At 37.2% G+C, this 13157-nt stretch overlaps 1 long non-coding RNA gene across 1 annotated transcript in view; it reads right to left on the bottom strand.

Moving 5' to 3' along the window:
- Window positions 1-4283: 4283 nt before the first annotated feature.
- Window positions 4284-13157, bottom strand: part of LOC111521402 — a 40232-nt gene continuing 31358 nt past the window's right edge. The window contains exon 3 of the long non-coding RNA XR_002724940.1: window positions 4284-4800. This is a non-coding gene — a long non-coding RNA (uncharacterized LOC111521402). The remainder of the gene's footprint in view (window positions 4801-13157) is intronic.

Raw genomic sequence — 13157 nt, 5'->3', positions numbered from 1 at the left:
AAAAAAAGAGAATTTTAGACCAATATCACTGATGAACATTGATGCAAAAATCCTCAATAAAATACTGGCAAACTGAATCCAGCAGCACTTCAAAAAGCTTATCCACCATGATCAAGGGGGTTTCATCCCTGGGATGCAAGGCTGGTTCAACATACAGAAATCAATAGACATAATCCAGCATATAAACAGAACCAAAGACAAAAACCACAGGATTATCTCAACAGATGCAGAAAAGGCCTTTGACAAAATTCAACAGCCTTTCATGTAAAAACTCTCAATACATTCGGTATTGATGGAACGTATCTCAAAATAATAAGAGCTATTTATGACAAACCCACAGCCAGTATCATACTGAATGGGCAAAACCCGGAAACATTCCCTTTGAAAATTGGCACAAGACAGGGATGCCCTCTCTCACCACTCCTATTCAACATAGTGTTGAAAGTCTGGCTGGGGCCATCAGGCAAGAGAAAGAAATAAAGGGTATTCAGTTAGGAAAAGATGAAGCCAAATTGTCCCTGTTTGCAGATGACATGATTGTATATTTAGAAAACCCCATCGTCTCAGCCCAAAATCTCCTTAAGCTGATAAGCAACTTCAGCGAAGTCACAGGATACAAAATCAATGTGCAAAAATTGCAAGCATTCTTATACACCAGTAACAGACAAACAGAACCAAATCATGAATGAACTCCCATTCACGATATGTTCAAAGAGAATAAAATACCTAGGAACCCAACTTACAAGGGATGTAAAGGACCTCTTCAAAGAGAACTACAAACCACTGCTCAGTGAAATAAAAGAGGACACAAACAAATGGAAGAACATACCATGCTCATGGATAGGAAGACTCAATATTGTGAAATGGCCATACTGCCCAAGGTAATTTATAGATTCAATGCCATCCCCATTAAGCTACCAATGACTTTCTTCATGGAATTGGAAAAAGCTGCTTTAAAGTTCATGTAGAACCAAAAAAGATCCCCCATTGCCAAGACAATCCTAAGCCAAAAGAACAAAGCTGGAGGCATCACACTACCTGACTTCAAACTATACTACAAGGCTACAGTAACCAAAACAGAATGGTACTGCTACCAAAACAGAGATATAGACCAATGGAACAGAACAGAGCCCTCAGAAATAATACCACACATCTACAGACATCTGATCTTTGACAAACCTGACAAAAACAGGAAATGGGGAAAGTATTCCCTCTTTAATAAATGGTGCTCGGAAAATTGGCTAGCCATAAGTAGAAAGCTGAAACTGGATCCTTTCCTTACTCCTTATATGAAAATTAATTCAACATGGATTAGAGACCTAAATGTTAGACCTAAAACCATAAAAACCCTTGAAGAAAACTTAGGTAATACCATTCAGGACATAGGCATGGGCAAGGACTTCATGTCTAAAACACCAAAAGCAATGGCAACAAAAGCCAAAATTGACAAATGGGATCTAATTAAACTAAAGAGCTTCTGCACAGCAAAAGAAACTGCCATCAGAGCGAACAGGCAACCTACAGAATGGGAGAAAATTTTTGCAATCTACTCATCTGACAAAGGGCTAATATCCAGAACCTATAAAGAACTCAATCAAATTTATAAGAAAAAACAAACAACCCCATCAAAAAGTGGGCAAAGGATATGAACAGACACTTCTCAAAAGAAGACATTCCTACAGCCAACAGACACATTAAAAAATGCTCATCATCACTCAGCATCAGAGAAATGTAAATCAAAACCACAACAAGATACCATCACACGCCAGTTAGAATGGCAATCATTAAATATCAGGAAACAACAGGTACTGGAGAGGATGTGGAGTTTTACACTGTTGGTGGGACTGTAAACCAGTTCAATCATTGTGGAAAACAGTGTGGCGATTCCTCAAGGATCTAGAACTAGAAATACCATTTGACCCAGCCATCCCATTACTGGGGATATACTCAAAGGATTATAAATCATGCTGCTACAAAGACACATGCACACATATGTTTATTGCTGCACTATTCCCAATAGCAAAGACTTGGAATCAACCCAAATGTCCATCAGTGACAGACTGGATTAAGAAAATGTGGCACATATACACCATGGAATACTATGCAGCCATAAAAAAGGATGAGTTCCTGTCCTTTGTAGGGACATGGATGCAGCTGGAAACCATCATTCTCAGCAAACTAGTGCAAGAACAGAAAACCAAATACCGCGTCTTCTCACTCATAGGTGGGAACTGAACAATGGGATCACTTGGACACAGGAAGGGGAACATCTCACACTGGGACCTACTGTGAGGAGGGGGTAAGGGGGAGGGATAGCATTAGGAGATATACCTAATGTAAATGACAAGTTAATGGGTGCAGCACACCAACATGGCACATGTATACATATGTAACAAACCTGCACGTTGTGCACATGTACCCTAGAACTTAAAGTATCATAATTAAAAAAAAAAGAGCATATATGATGAGATCTCTACATTTATGTAAAATTTTATATATGTATATGTATAAATGTTACGGTACCTGTAATTAACTTTAAATACTTCAACATAGTATTTTGATGAATCTCCATACTGTTCCCCATAGTGGCTATCCTAATTTACATTCCTGCCACCAGTGTATGAGACGTCTTCTTTCTCCACATTCTCGCCAGCGTTTGTTTGTATAAAAGCCATTTTAATGGCTGAGATGATATCACATTGTTGTTTTAAATTGTATTTCTCTGATGATCAATGATGTTGGCTTTTTTTAATGTGTCTATTGGCCATTTGTATGTCTTCTTTTGAGAAATGTCTATTAAGATCTTTTGCCCATTTTTAAATGAGATTATTTTATTTTTTCCTTTTGACTTATTTGAGTTCCTTTATATTCTGGTTATTAAGCACTTGTCAATGGGTAGTTTGCAAGTATTTCTTCCCATTCAGTGAATTGTCTCCTGACTTTGTTGATTGTTTCCTTTGCTATGCAGAAGCTTTTCAGCTTGATGTAATCCCATTTGTCCATTTTTGCTTTGGTTGCCTGTACTTGTGGGGTATTGCTCAAGAAATATTTGTCCAGACCAATGTCCTGAAGAGTTTCTCCAGTGTTTTCTTGTAGTAGTTTTATAGACTGGAGTCTTAGATTTAAGCTTTTAATCCATTTTGCTTTGATTTTTGTATATGGCAAGAGATAGAGGTCTAATTTCATTCTTCTGCATATGGATATACCATTAACATATGATCCAGCAATCTCATTGTTAAGTATGTATCCTAAAGAAAGGAAATCAGTATATGAAAGAGATATCTGCACTCCAGGTTTTATTATAGCACTATACACAATAGCCACAATTTGGAATCAACCAAAGTTTCCATCAACAAATGAACGCATAAAGAAAATGTGGTACATATACACAATGAGATATTATTCAACCATAAAAAAAGAAGAAACTCCTGTCATTTGCAACAACATGGATTGAACTGGGGTATATCCTGTTAAGTGAACTAAGCCAGACATAGAAAGACAAATTTTGCATGTTCTCACTCCTGTGTAGGAACTAAAATTAAAACAACTGACTTCATGGAGACAGAGTAGAATATTGGCTACTAGAGGCTGGGAAGGGGTTCAGGATGGAGGGGAAAAAGTGAGGATGGTTAATGGGGACAAAAATATAGTTAGATAGAATGAATAATGTCTAGTATTTGGTAGCACATCAAGGTGATACAGTCAACAGTAATTTATTGTATATTTTAAAATATTGAAAGAGTGGACTGGAATGGTTCTAACACAAAGAAATGATAAATTATTGAGGTGATGGATACCCAATTACCCTGATGTAATTATTACACATTGTATCCTGTATCAAAACATCACATGTGCCCCATAAATATATATAACAATTGTGTACCCATAATCATGAAAAAACAAAAAAAATTTTGGGAAGTGATTAAGTCATGAGGGCTCCACCCTTGTGAATGGGATTAATGACCTTAGAAAAGGGGTTTCCGAGAGCTGCCTGGCCCTTCCATCTCTCTGCATGTGAGGACACAGCATTAGTCCCTTTTTGCCTTTCTGTCATGTGAGGCTGCAGTGAGAAGAGGATATCTTGGAAGCAGAGAGCAGCCTTCACCGTATGTAAAAATTTTGTAAGAGATTTCTTTCATTATAACCTGCAAGTAAGATTGTGGGGGACTGCTAACTCTCACCAGCCACATCAAACTAGTTGCTACCATTCTCAACCAAAGAACCTCTTCAGAAAGAAATTAGCTGTGTCAGTTCACAACAATAAAGAAATAAAAGTATCTTTTAAAAAAGAAAAGTATACAGATTATCTCCTCATTAAAAGAATAATGCCATGAGTATACACAAACAAAACTTTCACATTTAATTTTTGGGAGGTCACAGGTTTGCCCATTTCCATTCACAGACTATTGGGTCTACTGCATTGGGTCTAATGCAAATTCAACCTTTACTTCAGTAGACAAGATGTGAAAGTTGAAGGACACAGGTAGGATCCCTGATTCTATTCAATTACAGTATTCCAGAAGTAAACTTTTTGGAAGCAGACTTTTTAATAATGTACAAGATAGGATAGTTTTCTGATCACAGAGATTTGCAGTTCTTTCTCTGCAGATACAGACTAGTGTATATGTGTCCATTTGGCTGGTTGTCCATCATGGCAGGTTAGTGAATGCTAAGATTTCATAATGAGAAAGTCACTGCAGAAGTTTCCTTTCTTGCTTGGGTTTTGAAAAGCAGGAATATGAATGAGGAAATGACCAAAATCTTCATCTCACTGGAAAACATACAGTAAAAGAGGCAATCCTAAGAAATAAAGGAAATTAAATTAGATAAGGAATGGATAGAAGTACATTGAACTCATAATTGGAGATTTTTATTTAATTAAAATGAGACCACTGAGAGGTTTTTGATTAGTTCAATGGGTGATCTTCTTCCACAAAAGTTACTAAAAAGACAAAAGTAGCTGGCATTTTCGAATTAAAGGAGGAAAGGTGGATGTCTGAGAGCAAATTAAGAGAAAAAATAAATAAAATGATAGTGGCTGCATATGAAATTGAGAGAATAATAGAAGAAAAAGGAAAACTATTTAAAGACATTATTTAGGAAGAAACTACAAGGTCTGTTGATAGTGAACAAAAGACAAATTTCCCATTGATGTAAGGTGAAACAAACATACATTTCATCCATCCACCAACATCTCATGAATCTTCTAAAAGTGCTACTTCCAACATGTTATCTTTCTGTCCCCAAAGGGGAGAGCCTTAGTTTAGAATCTTAGAATAAAAGTCTATATTCCTTATCTTGAAATTTAAGACTTTCTGTAGTATAGTTCCAAATTCTCTTTCTCAAAACTACCTTTAAAAATAATTCTGATAAAGGAAGACATTTATGCGGCTGACAAACATATATATATATAATATATATTTTTTATTATATTATATATTTTATATATTATATATATTATATTTTATTATATATAATATATATATTATATATATTATATATATGACAAACATATATATATATATATATATATTTTAAAAAGCTCATCATCACTGGTCGTTAGAGAAATGCAAATCAAAACCACAATGAGATACCACCTCATGCCAGTTAGAATGGCAATCATTAAAAAGTCAGGAAACAATAGATGCTGGAGAAAATGTAGAGAAATAGGAATGCTTTTACACTGTTGGTGGGAATGTAAATTAGTTCAACCAGTGTGGAATACAGTGTGGCGATTCCTCAAGGATCTAGAACCAGAAATACCATTTGATCCAGCAATCCCATTACTGGGTATATACCCAAAGGATTATAAATCGTTTTACTATAAAGACACATGCACACATATGTTTATTGCAGCACTGTTCACAATAGCAAATACTTGGAACCAACCCAACTGCCAATCAATGATAAACTTGATAAAGAAAATATGGCACATATACACCATGGAATACTATGCAGCCATAAAAAAGGATGTGTTCATGTTCTTTGCAGGGACATGGATAAAGCTGGAAACCATCATTCTCAACAAACTAACACAGGAACAGAAAACAAAACACTGCATGTTCTCATTTATAAGTGGGAGTTGAACAATGGGAACGCATGGACACAGGGAGGGGAACATCATACACCAGGGCCTGTCACAGGGTGGAGGGCTAGGGGATCGATGGCATTAGGAGAAATACCTAATGTAGATAATGGGTTGATGGGTGCAGCAAACCACCATGCTACATGTATACCTATGTAACAAACCTGCATGTTCTGCACATGTATCCCAGAACTTAAAGTATAATAAATAATAATAATAATAATTCTGATTGCAGGAGTCTTGTGAGTTTCTGTTACACAACTCAGAAGCAGATTTAAAACTAATTTTATATAATTCAATCCTGATCAAGAGCAGGGCTTTCTTATCCCACTATCTTTCTAAAGTGTTCCACCTTCTATTCTAACATAGGGAGATGTATGAGGGTGTGAGTTAGAGAAATCAGTGAATGCATTTCACGTTCAGGTGGAACACTGTCTGTGTGGGATGGATCTGCAGGTGGGAAGGGCCTGGGCAGACACATAAGCACAGGTAAGCTAAGCAATTGACTTTGGTCTATGGGCTGACCATGCGCTGTGTTGGCCTCACTAAAGGCTATGTCTCTCTTGCAAGAACTTTCATTTCTTCATTTCACTCTCTCCTGTCATTAGAAGCCCAATTTTTCTTCCCTCAGCTTCTGGTTACTTTTTCACTCATCCCTGTGAGTTGAGAAACCATGGACCTGTGTGATGGTTGAGTATTTGTAACCATCATGGCTCCTCAGTGGACAACTGTAGACTCCCATCTAGCTCTGACACAGTTCAAGCTGGAGGAAATAAGAGTTTCCTGTGGGGTATAAGCAAAAGGAGGAACCCACAAAAATAGCCATGAAATAGTTATTGCCATTAAGTTACTTCATGTTTCCTAAATTTTACAAGTAATTGATTCATTCTTCATCAAATGTTTCACTGTTTCCTTGGTATTTTAGTCTGCTTTGGAGTCTAAGCTACATTTCTAAGACTCTTATCTTTTCCATTGCCTCATTTCATTATCTTCATTCCCATTCCATTTCAAACTTCAGGCCCTATGGTCATGTCCTAAATACTTTTATCATTACAATTGTTCTCTACCAATATATTAGGTTAGTGCAAAAATAATAGCGGTTTTTGCCATTAAAAGTAATGGCAACAAATGGTAATATTAAGTGCAACCACCCTGACACAATGCCAGAAAGTAAATTTTCAACCTTGCTTCATCCCAAAGTCTACCTTCTTCATATCTATACCTGGACTGCTGATTCAATCACTGCTAGAGAATAATCACACAACCACTGAGATTGATACCATTAAAAACTCATGGCTTCAAACTGTAACTGTGCAGAAATCCTGCAGTTCTTCTCCAGGAAAATCTCTTTCCTGTTGTCCACAGTGACTATTTTTATACTTCTCTACCTTCCTCAAACCTCTGAACCAGATGCTGCTCACTTCATTCTCAATGACCTAACCTGCTGTTAATAAAGAAAATAGAAACCTGCTGTGTGCAATTACCTCCATTCCTCCACCAAACCCATAACCTCATCTGTTTCTGAATATTTACCCATATTCTATCCTCCTTCCCTTGCTTTAAATGCAAAAATTAACATATGTCCTCACAATGTATTATTCTCTTTTTCTTTTTTTCTTTTTTTTTTGAGACAGAGTCTCGCTCTGTCGCCTAGGCTGGAGTGCAGTGGCCGGATCTCAGCTCACTGTAAGCTCTGCCTCCCGGGTTCACACCATTCTCCTGCCTCAGCCTCCTGAGTAGCTGGGACTACAGGCGCCCGCCACCACGCCCAGCTAATTTTTTGTATTTTTTAGTAGAGACGGGGTTTCACCGAGTTAGCCAGGATGATCTCGATCTCCTGACCTTGTGATCCGCCCATCTCGGCCTCCCAAAGTGCTGGGATTACAGGCTTGAGCCACGGCACCTGGCCTATTCTCTTTTTCATGTATTCTTTTGGAGAGGTAAACAGGAGTTTCTGCTGGATAATATTGGTGGCTGCCTCCACATTGCCTGACAAGAAGCTGCCTGAGATTAGTGGCTCCTCATTCCCCAGTGGGAGGAGATTCTATTATTTTCAGCTTTGCACAATGTGTCCAGGTTCTATCACACCAGGGATTTGATATCCATGATAGCAGGTAGCTAGCTGCGAGATATCTGTCTGTGACTCCTTGAGTAGTTGGTATGCAAATCTAGACTGCATATTATTTGCTCTCTCCATTTAGTACAAAGGATAATAACAGGAGAGTTAGAGCCCCTTCCCAAGAGCATCGCTCTACTGTGGGTCCAACTGTGCCCAGGAATAAGGCATATACAGATCTAATGCATTTCAGCATATAGTCTCTTCTTTAGTCATTGTGCAAGAATAAGTAGGGTCATCTTGCTCCAGGGATACAGGTTTACTCACACCATCCATACTGTTAAGTGTTTCCCCAATCATTCGTATCTGACAACCTCTCCTAGGGAGTAAAGGTATCACTACAAGATGCAGGAACTAACATCTGTGACCTTCACCTCAGTTTTAAGATGTTTTTCCAGTGGTGTGGTGGGTCTCACTCTATCTTACCTCCTTCAGGACTGCTGACATCATGTAAGAAAGAGTTCCAGGTCACTGGCAATGGGAAAATCCCTAAGATGGAGCTAGGTGCTCTGCTCATTCTGACATCAAGATTTATCACCCCAACATGCAGGGTTTTTATTTTGTTTTGTTTTGTTTTGAAATAGAATCTTGCTCTGTCACCCAGCCTGGAGTGCAGTGGTGCTATCATGGCTCACTGCAGCTTGACCTCCCAGGCCCAAGCAATCCTCCTACCTCTGCCTCCCTAGTAGCTGGGACTATGGACGCACGCCATCACACCTAGCTAGCTTTTGTATTTTTTGTAGTGATGGAGTTTTGCCATGCTGCCAGGCTGGTCTTTAACTCCTGGGCTCAAGTGATCCTCCCACCTCAGCTCTTCAAAATGCTGTGAGTACAGGCCTGAGCCTGTAATATGCAGTTTTGATAAACTGTACCCAGCAACATGCAGTTCTAATAAACACCAAAGTGACATGAATCATAAAAATCACAGCTCAAACCATATCATAATCACAAAAGGAGCCCAAAGTGTTAATAAAAGAGAATACAAGATGTTGAAAAGTGATAACAGCCCTTCCTAGCAGAACAAATGGAAGGACAACCAAGGCCATGATAGGCTAACCAAAGACTTCAATGGTTCTGACACAATTTTGTTTAAAAAATCTCACTTTTTAACCATCCTCAGAATAAGAAATTGAATGCATTAATTATTTCCTGGCACCCCATCAGCACTGATTCATTAAGATGGGTGGCCGGCACCCACTTTGACTCTGCCTGTACCTATGAGGTAGCAGTTGATTCCAGAGAGACTTTCCCTGGGACAGCAGGCAGAAGCTAACTGCATGGTTGTCCAAGAGCCTAAGAAGTGGACTCCACCTGTTTTTTTTTTGTTTTTTTTTTTTCTAACATACCCATACACTCAATAATAAATTACTAGTATCCATCTTCCACTGGCTTACAGCATGTCATTTCTTCACATTTCTACAATATTTTGCTCGAACTTCACCATCATTTGGATTTTGGTTTACTTTTATTCATCTGTTTTTTTCCTTGATTTCACATTTTTCTCACGTGAGCTGCAAATACAACTGGACTTCAAACCAGAGCATTTGATCTCTCCTTGTGCTTAACTTTCCAGGAAGATGTCGCAATTGCCCCTAAACAATAATCAAAAGGCACTTCTCTCTCTTCCTCTGAAAAATCACAGCTCCCGGATGGGGAAGTGAGTGGAGACGTTACATCTCTCACATCCTTACTTTAGTTTCGAGAGTGAGAAGAGATGAAAGAAGATGAAAACAGACTTCAAAACACACAGAAAGCTCCTGTATTTACAAAGGGGAAAAAAATGATGGCATTCAAAACACTACAGAGCAATGTAAGCAGTATCTCCAACTCCCAAACAAATAAAAGAACCTTTCACAAAAGAAATCTTATGTGACCCGAGACAGTAAACCTCTGTACAGTTCAGCAGTTGGTTTTATAGCTAAAATAGTCAGGCTTTGCCTCAACATACCCACGGTTCTGGAACATGAAACTTTTCAATACCCATCATATTCAAATTATTGCCACCCCATAATTTCCTCAATCCCGTTCCACTGAAATGGAATGTGTTATGCAATCTGAATTTCCATCATAGCAGCCATTTTAAAGCAAGAGGGGCAGAAAATTACCTATACAGTCTGTTATGAACTTCCTAAACTTAAGTAAGAGATTTCAATCCCATGCAAGTAGAAACCAGTGGTGAATTTATGATATGAGTTTTGTCTTTTAATTAAGAACTTAAAAAAGAGGTGACAAAGCTTTTTTGAATGCTTTGAAAAGAGGCAAAATAGATCTATTGGAGAGAGCTTCTGAGTTGGAGAGTGGAGTACAGGCAACCTCACAAGGAGCTGGGACCTGGGAATCAGCATTTACTCTAACTTGTAGTGAACATCAGGGAAGGGTAGGTGGTGGAGAGGGACAGATTCGGCAGGTGGAATTTCATGTCTAGAGATAGGCAGTGTCTTTTGGCACAACTGGTGATTATCATCATCAGAGAGCAATTGGGTGGGGTAAAGTCTCTGTAAGTGGAGGGTGCACTGCAATGGGGTATCTGGGATGCTGGCCAACAACAGGAAAGACTGGCAACAAGGAAAGAACCTCAACTCCTGGACTCTTGTGTAATTTAATAACTGAAGGAGAATGGAAGGAGCAAGGCAGCATTTCAATACAAATGACAACAATTGCTAACTAACAATAACAGATTTGCTAAAACACTGGGAAAGATTGAGTTTTGTACTTCACAGAGGAAACTGCTACTCGAGCTACATAGTCTTCCCAAATTCTCTCAGCTAGTGGGTCCAGAGCCAGATTTATCAAAAAGCAGATCTACTTAGATCCAGAACTCATAAACACCATGCTGCATTTTACTGAGCTAGAAAGAGCAGAGGTTCAGGGAACTCGGGAAATGAGCCACAGGGTTGTGACCCACATGTAAGTACATAGCAGTTCCTGTTTTCATAATTTTAAAAGTAAGGAAACATAACTAAAAAGTCTACAGCATTCTAGAATTTACATAGCACTTTCACTTGGGTGGTCTCCAAATCAAGAGAGAAACCTAGATAATGAGGCTCAGTGTCCAAAGACCTAACAGAATCAGCAAGGTTCTGTCTAGGATGACTTGAACATTAAGCCATCCTTTAAAAAACATCTACGAGAATACATAGGAGAAAGTTTTAAGACCTTGGATTAGGCAAAGGGATTTTAGATATGACAACAAAAACATGAGCCCTAAAATAAAAAAATTGTTAAATAAGGCTTTTAACACTGTTAAGAGAATAAAACAGCAAGCGTATTTAAGTAATTTATTTTCAAATCACGTATCTGACAAATGACTTGTATCCAGATCTCAGAATTCAACATTTTCAAAACTCTCCCAATTTTTAAAATGGTCAAAGATTTTTTTAAAATGCTTCACCAGAGAAGATAGACAAATGGGAAATAACCTTAGTGTCATTAGTCATTAGGACAATGAAAAAATTAAAACCATAATGCAATACAACATACATCTATTTAAATAGTTGAAATTGATAGAACTAACCATCATAAGTCTGGCAATGAGGCAGAGCAACTGGAACTCTCACACATTGCTAGTGGGAATGTAAAATGGCACAGCCACTTTGGAAAACAGTTTAGCTGTTTCTTTTAAAATTAAAATACATTTACCATATGACCCGCAATCCCGCTCCTGTTTATACAAGAGAAATAAAAACTTATGTTTACCAAAATAGCTAATGTTTTCAAGTGCTTTATTCATAACTGCTAAATGTTGAAACAACCAAAATGTCCCCCAATTAGTGAAACAGTTGCACATACATTGAGTCTAACATTGCTCAGCAACAAAAAGGAACTACTGATATGTATGACAACATGAATGATCTCAAATGCATTATGCTAAGTGCAAGAAACCCCATTCAAAGACTACATACTCTATGACTTCATTTATATGACATTCTGGAAAAGGCAAGAACTATCAGGCAGAGAACAGATCAGTGGTTCCCAGGGATTGAAGTGGAGGAGAGGCCAATTACAAAAAGGCAGCATGAGAAATTGGTATGTGTGTGTGAAGAAACTCTTTAGTAGCTTGATTGTGGTGGTGAACACAGGACTCCATGTATTAGCAAAATATATACCACTACACACCACCCCAGAAAAGTTTACTGTAAATTAAAGAATAAAAAATTATAAACATTAAAAACTGATTTTATATATATATAATTTTTACTTTTGCTGAATAAATTCTGTGTGTGTGTATGTGTGTGCGAGAGAGAAAGAGAAAAAGGGAGTAAAGAGAATGAGATTTTGCCAAAAAATAATGGTTCTTTTATGAAAGTATGGGAAGCACGGGCTGACCCCTCATGCAGTGTTTTACGCAGAGTATTCAATATGCATTTGTTAAGTCAAAATGAATAAAAGAATAACAAAGTATATTAGTTATTTCAAATTATTTTCATTTACAAAATATAAATACCAAAATTAAACAATTAATGATATTTATAACTGTCTCAGTAATGATTCACATTGAGATCTTTGAACTTATATCACTCTCAACACACAAAACTTGCAAAGTTACATAAAAGCAACAAAGCCAACTCAATTAATGTATTAGCATATTTAAAACTCAGGGTGCTAATGATAATTTTGGTTGTCTCTTTAAGTTACAAAGTAGCAATTTAAAAATCGTAATAATGAAAAAGAAGACTAAGACTTATACATATTATGTATGATTATGATTTTCTGCACATATTAAAATTAATCTTTATTGTAATTGATGAATATAAAATATATAAAATTGCTTTAGAATGATGTAGATACAAAGAAAGTATATCAAAGGAATAATATTTCATATGCTGAATGCATTTTATATTTTATTTTTAATACAAATTTTTGTAGAATTATTCAATGCTACTTTAAAAATTAAAGTAGCTTGTAAAGAATACAAATTACAGTCATTATCATGATTTGTTTTAAAAACAGATCATT

The sequence above is a fragment of the Piliocolobus tephrosceles genome, chromosome 2 (genome assembly GCF_002776525.5).
Source record: "Piliocolobus tephrosceles isolate RC106 chromosome 2, ASM277652v3, whole genome shotgun sequence".
Classification (NCBI taxonomy): domain Eukaryota; kingdom Metazoa; phylum Chordata; class Mammalia; order Primates; family Cercopithecidae; genus Piliocolobus; species Piliocolobus tephrosceles.
The sequence above is the reverse complement of the archived record's forward strand: the minus strand, read 5'-3'. Positions and strand labels throughout refer to the sequence as shown.